This window comes from Pristiophorus japonicus, unplaced genomic scaffold (genome assembly GCF_044704955.1).
Source record: "Pristiophorus japonicus isolate sPriJap1 unplaced genomic scaffold, sPriJap1.hap1 HAP1_SCAFFOLD_312, whole genome shotgun sequence".
Taxonomy (NCBI): domain Eukaryota; kingdom Metazoa; phylum Chordata; class Chondrichthyes; family Pristiophoridae; genus Pristiophorus; species Pristiophorus japonicus.
Genome location: NW_027252911.1, coordinates 366972 through 373215, shown reverse-complemented (window position 1 = coordinate 373215; position 6244 = coordinate 366972). Strand labels below are relative to the sequence as shown.

The window sequence follows — 6244 nt, the reverse complement described above, 5'->3', positions numbered from 1 at the left end:
TGCCAACCTTTTGTCAAAAAACGACTTCTCAGCCGGTCGACATGTGAGAAAACTGACATGTTTCAAATTAAAAGGTGTGATTGCACTCCGTTGTTCACACAGCGTCCAAAAATCCTGGAGATTCCCAGGAGCAAAGTGAAACTCACCGAACTGAGTAAAGTTCATGTTTCTCAGATGTGCTCGGCTCTGCGTCTCATTGGACAACATAAACCCCGTTTTGATTCCGGCAAATACTTGATCAGTGTATCTTCCTTTCTGCACGCATGAGCTCACCTCCATCGGGATAAGCATACATTCAACGTCAATTCAAATTCAACGTGAAACAGACTCTGCCCTGAATATGAGTGCGTCCTGTTTCTCTCGCGCTGAAAAGATGTGAGAAGCTGGCTTTGGATTTAGTCCCTTGGCTGCCGAATTTAAACCGTGCAGGAAATCGATCCGGGGTGGCCAAGCTGCCTGGTCTAATTAAAAGCCGTTCAAACCCTAGATTCCAGGCAGGTTATAGTGTTCTGGCCTCAACATTCGGTTCAACGTATCGGATCATAAGCACCGCTCCCATTGTCTGCTAATGGTTCTGCTGTTCACACGAACACCTCCTCTGGTCCATCCTTTGTTACTTTATTGCCCGCTTACCACTCACTTTGCCTTTTTGCATTGTGCCATTTATTATTCAATCACTCCTACGCTCCACTGTATCACAGGCATTCCCTTTTGTCCTTCCTCGCTGCCTATTTTTCCAGGCGCTATTTTCCAGGAAAAATCTGTAAACTTTACATTTTTCTTAAAATATCGGAATGATCATCTGACTGAACGTGAGCCCGGGAAATTCATCCACAGAATGTTCACGGCCTGCTGAGTTTTACAGAATGCTTTGTTTTTGTTCATTGTGTTTCTGTATCCCTTTTAAGGTGATGTGCTGGTCTGCCCGGGGTCATTCTCTGTCTCTCCAAAATGGTGTGCTATCAGTATCGGATCATTATCTATCTGTTTAAAAGGAATGTGCTGTCTGTCCCGGATTTCAAATTTCAAATTTCAAAAACTGCCTTTGGAGAGTGCAGAATTTTTAGTTTGTTGGTGTGTTTGTGTAAGTGAGAGAGTGGCTGAAACGTTCTGCGCGATCTTACTGTGCATTTCATGTCATGGGAGGAAAAATGCATTACATGCAACTTGAAGCCACACTGATTTGATTCAACACGCATTCAGGGACTGACTGACAGGAGAAGAGTCTGCTGTGGGATTTTGCTATTCCACATGTGAAAGAAGGCAAATTATATAAGTTAGAAACATAGCGATTTTAGCGAGAGCTTGCGGATGGGCTGTGTGACATGATGAGCTCCTTCCCCCTTATTTTCAAATACATATCAAATCAAGACAAGACAAGACATGACTGACTGACTGACTTTGTTTATATAAATTTCTGTATCAATATTTATATATGCATATATTTACATACATTCCCTACTTTTTAACTTTCACAATAAATGTGCTTTTCTGTTCTGCCTGCATTGGCTCTATTACATTTGACCTCTTTCACAGCACACGCAGCTTCTGTCTGATCGTGCAGAAAAGCACTCGCGACTTTAAAAGATGGCCTTTGTTTCCCACATCTTCCTTCGTGGCTTGTCTTACACCATGGGCTTACTGTGTTTGGGAATTTACTGATTGCACACGCTGATTTCCAGTGTATTTCATGCAGTCGCACAGACTTCGTTCAATCAAAAATATATAGATTAAGAAACAATTATTTATTTATTTCAATCAAATCAAATTCAATTTTTTGCAATAAAATTGTAAATTTATTTATTTTCTTATTATGATAAATATATATATGTTTTAAACTGTCTTTTTGTCTGGGTTGGTTTAATTTCCCTCCCTCTTTCCTGCTTGTCTATCACCTGTGGCTTCAACAACCGTCCCAGTCCCGCGTGCTCATGAGAACCGCGCTCATTCACGCACAACACAATTGCATTCAGGAATGATAGAAATTCCAATTTATTCTTCTGAAAGGGAACTGCTGTCCGTGAAGGGCAATTCTACAGCTGTGTAAGAGGGATGTGCTTCCTGTCCAGGATCATTCGGTGTCTGTTTCAACGGGATGGTTGTCAGTTCCGGTTCATCAATTGCCCCTTTAAAACGTATTTTCTCATTATCCGGATCATCCTGTACATTTAAAAAGGAGTGTGATTATCAGCTGTGATAACCGAATTGTTAAACTGTTGTGTTTCAAGATACATTGACTTTGCCTGTGTCCGTGTACATCCATATCGCAGCGCATCTGTTCATTACTCAAAATATGCTCATGTTTTCCGATATCCACTCCTTGATGTAACCCTTGTCCAAATTTTGATCTCAATATAAAAAACAACAAATTATGCACCGACGGTAGCGGCCGCGTGGCCTAAAGGATAAGGTGTCTGATTTCGAATGTAACTGTGATCTTATCAGATGATTGCAGGTTCGAGTCCGGCAATGGTCAGCTATCGCGCTTTGTGAAATTTTATATTCTTTGTTTTGATTCTGCCTCAAAACCAACCATCTCGGACAGTCACTCACCTGAAGTAAAGGAAGGCTGTGTGCTTTAAGAAGCTAATGGCACATTTTCATCACTGTCGATCTGGTTGCACGGGCAAAACAAGTGGTGAAGTAGATTTTCGTGCATATTATTTCTGTTTGAATGCAAAAAGTAGGGGATGGATGTCTGACTTTGCAGTCAAAAGGAGACAAGGTGACTGACAGGTTGAAGCAATGGACTGCTGATCCAGTATGCCCCCAGCTTCGTCGTTATTGTGTTAAACATTTTCCCCTAGTTTTTTTATTCAATCACATTTATCCTCATTGCCAAATTCACCTTTTACTGAAAAGGATGCAGCTCGTTGGTGAAGTAATGTCACAAAAAATAATCACTTCATCAAAGGGAAAACATTAGCAGGACGATGGAGAGGGGGACTCATGAAATCGGTCTCTGAGAGTCAGCACAGGCACGATGGGCCGAATAGCAAACTAACGTCAGAAACTGAGAGCTACGTTCCTCACTGTCGGCGGCTCGTTGGTCTAGGGGTATGATTCTCGCTTTGGGATTATAATAATTGAAATGCGAGAGGTCACGGGTTCAAATCCCGGATGAGCCCTGCCAACCTTTTGTCAAAAAACGACTTCTCAGCCGGTCGACATGTGAGAAAACTGACTTGTTTCAAATTAAAACGTGTGATTGCACTCCGTTGTTCACACAGCGTCCAAAAATCCTGGAGATTCCCAGGAGCAAAGTGAAACTCACCGAACTGAGTAAAGTTCATGTTTCTCAGATGTGCTCGGCTCTGCGTCTCATTGGACAACATAAACCCCGTTTTGATTCCGGCAAATACTTGATCAGTGTATCTTCCTTTCTGCACGCATGAGCTCACCTCCATAGGGATAAGCATACATTCAACGTCAATCTCAAATTCAACGTGAAACAGACTCTGCCCTGAATATGAGTGCGTCCTGTTTCTCTCGCGCTGAAAAGATGTGAGAAGCTGGCCTTGGCTGCCGAATTTAAACCGTGCAGGAAATCAATCCGGAGTGGCCAAGCTGCCTGGTCTAATTAAAAGGCATTCAAACCCTACATTCCAGGTAGGTTATAGTGTTCTGGCCTCAACATTCGGTTCAACGTATCGGATCATAAGCACAGCTCCCATTGTCTGCTAATGGTTCTGCTGTTCACACTAACACCTCCTCTGGTCCATCCTTTGTTACTTTATTGCCCGCTTACCACTCACTTTGCCTTTTTGCATTGTGCCATTTATTATTCAATCACTCCTACGCTCCACTGTATCACAGGCATTCCATTTTGTCCTTCCTCGCTGCCTATTTTTCCAGGCGCTATTTTCCAGGAAAAATCTGTAAACTTTACATTTTTCTTAAAATATCGGAATGATCATCTGACTGAACGTGAGCCCGGGAAATTCATCCACGGAATGTTCACGGCCTGCTGAGTTTTACAGAATGCTTTGTTTTTGTTCATTGTGTTTCTGTATCCCTTTTAAGGTGATGTTCTGGTCTGCCCGGGGTCATTCTCTGTCTCTCCAAAATGGTGTGCTATCAGTATCGGATCATTATCTATCTGTTTAAAAGGAATGTGCTGTCTGTCCCGGATTTCAAATTTCAAATTTCAAAAACTGCCTTTGGAGAGTGCAGAATTTTTAGTTTGTTGGTGTGTTTGTGTAAGTGAGAGAGTGCGTGGAAACGTTCTGCGCGATCTTACTGTGCATTTCATGTCATGTGAGGAAAAATGCATTACATGCAACTTGAAGCCACACTGATTTGATTCAACACGCATTCAGGGACTGACTGACAGGAGAAGAGTCTGCTGTGGGATTTTGCTATTCCACATGTGAAAGAAGGCAAATTATATAAGTTAGAAACATAGCGATTTTAGCGAGAGCTTGCGGATGGGCTGTGTGACATGATGAGCTCCTTCCCCCTTATTTTCAAATACAAATCAAATCAAGACAAGACAAGACATGACTGACTGACTGACTTTGTTTATATAAATTTCTCTATCAATATTTATATATGCATATATTTACATACATTCCCTACTTTTTAACTTTCACAATAAATGTGCTTTTCTGTTCTGCCTGCATTGGCTCTATTACATTTCACCTCTTTCACAGCACACGCAGCTTCTGTCTGATCGTGCAGAAAAGCACTCGCGACTTTAAAAGATGGCCTTTGTTTCCCACATCTTCCTTCGTGGCTTGTCTTACACCATGGGCTTACTGTGTTTTGGAATTTACTGACTGCACACCCTGATTTCCAGTGTATTTCATGCAGTCGCACAGACTTCGTTCAATCAAAAATATATAGATTAAGAAACAATTATTTATTTATTTCAATCAAATCAAATTCAATTTTTTGCAATAAAATTGTAAATTTATTTATTTTCTTATTATAATAAATATATATATGTTTTAAATTGTCTTTTTGTCTGGGTTGGTTTTATTTCCCTCCCTCTTTCCTGCTTGTCTATCACCTGTGGCTTCAACAACCGTCCCAGTCCCGCGTGCTCATGAGAACCGCGCTCATTCACGCACAACACAATTGCATTCAGGAATGATAGAAATTCCAATTTATTCTTCTGAAAGGGAACTGCTGTCCGTGAAGGGCAATTCTACAGCTGTGTAAGAGGGATGTGCTTCCTGTCCAGGATCATTCGGTGTCTGTTTCAACGGGATGGTTGTCAGTTCCGGTTCATCAATTGCCCCTTTAAAACGTATTTTCTCATTATCCGGATCATCCTGTACATTTAAAAAGGAGTGTGATTATCAGCTGTGATAACCGAATTGTTAAACTGTTGTGTTTCAAGATACATTGACTTTGCCTGTGTCCGTGTACATCCATATCGCAGCGCATCTGTTCATTACTCAAAATATGCTCATGTTTTCCGATATCCACTCCTTGATGTCACCCTTGTCCCAAATTTGCTCTCAATATAAAAAACAACAAATTATGCACCGACGGTAGCGGCCGCGTGGCCTAAAGGATAAGGTGTCTGATTTCGATTGTAACTGTGATCTTATCAGATGATTGCAGGTTAGAGTCCGGCAGTGGTCAGCTATCGCGCTTTGTGAAATTTTATATTCTTTGTTTTGATTCTGCCTCAAAACCAACCATCTCGGACAGTCACTCACCTGAAGTAAAGGAAGGCTGTGTGCTTTAAGAAGCTAATGGCACATTTTCATCACTGTCGATCTGGTTGCACGGGCAAAACAAGTGGTGAAGTAGATTTTCGTGCATATTATTTCTGTTTGAATGCAAAAAGTAGGGGATGGATGTCTGACTTTGCAGTCAATAGGAGACAAGGTGACTGACAGGTTGAAGCAATGGACTGCTGATCCAGTATGCCCCCAGCTTCGTCGTTATTGTGTTAAACATTTTCCCCTAGTTTTTTTATTCAATCACATTTATCCTCATTGCCAAATTCACCTTTTACTGAAAAGGATGCAGCTCGTTGATGAAGTAATGTCACAAAAAATAATCACTTCATCAAAGGGAAAACATCAGCAGAACGATGGAGAGGGGGACTCATGAAATCGGTCTCTGAGAGTCAGCACAGGCACGATGGGCCGAATAGCAAACTAACGTCAGAAACTGAGAGCTACGCTCCTCACTGTCGGCGGCTCGTTGGTCTAGGGGTATGATTCTCGCTTTGGGATTATAATAATTGAAACGCGAGAGGTCCCGGGTTCAAATCCCGGACGAGCCC

General features: G+C 41.7%; 1 non-coding gene across 1 annotated transcript; it reads left to right on the top strand.

The window, feature by feature from the left end:
* Nucleotides 1-6156: 6156 nt before the first annotated feature.
* trnap-ugg (transfer RNA proline (anticodon UGG)) lies at nt 6157-6244 on the top strand. The gene is given in 2 exon segments: nt 6157-6192; nt 6209-6244. It is a non-coding gene; the product is annotated as a tRNA-Pro (tRNA).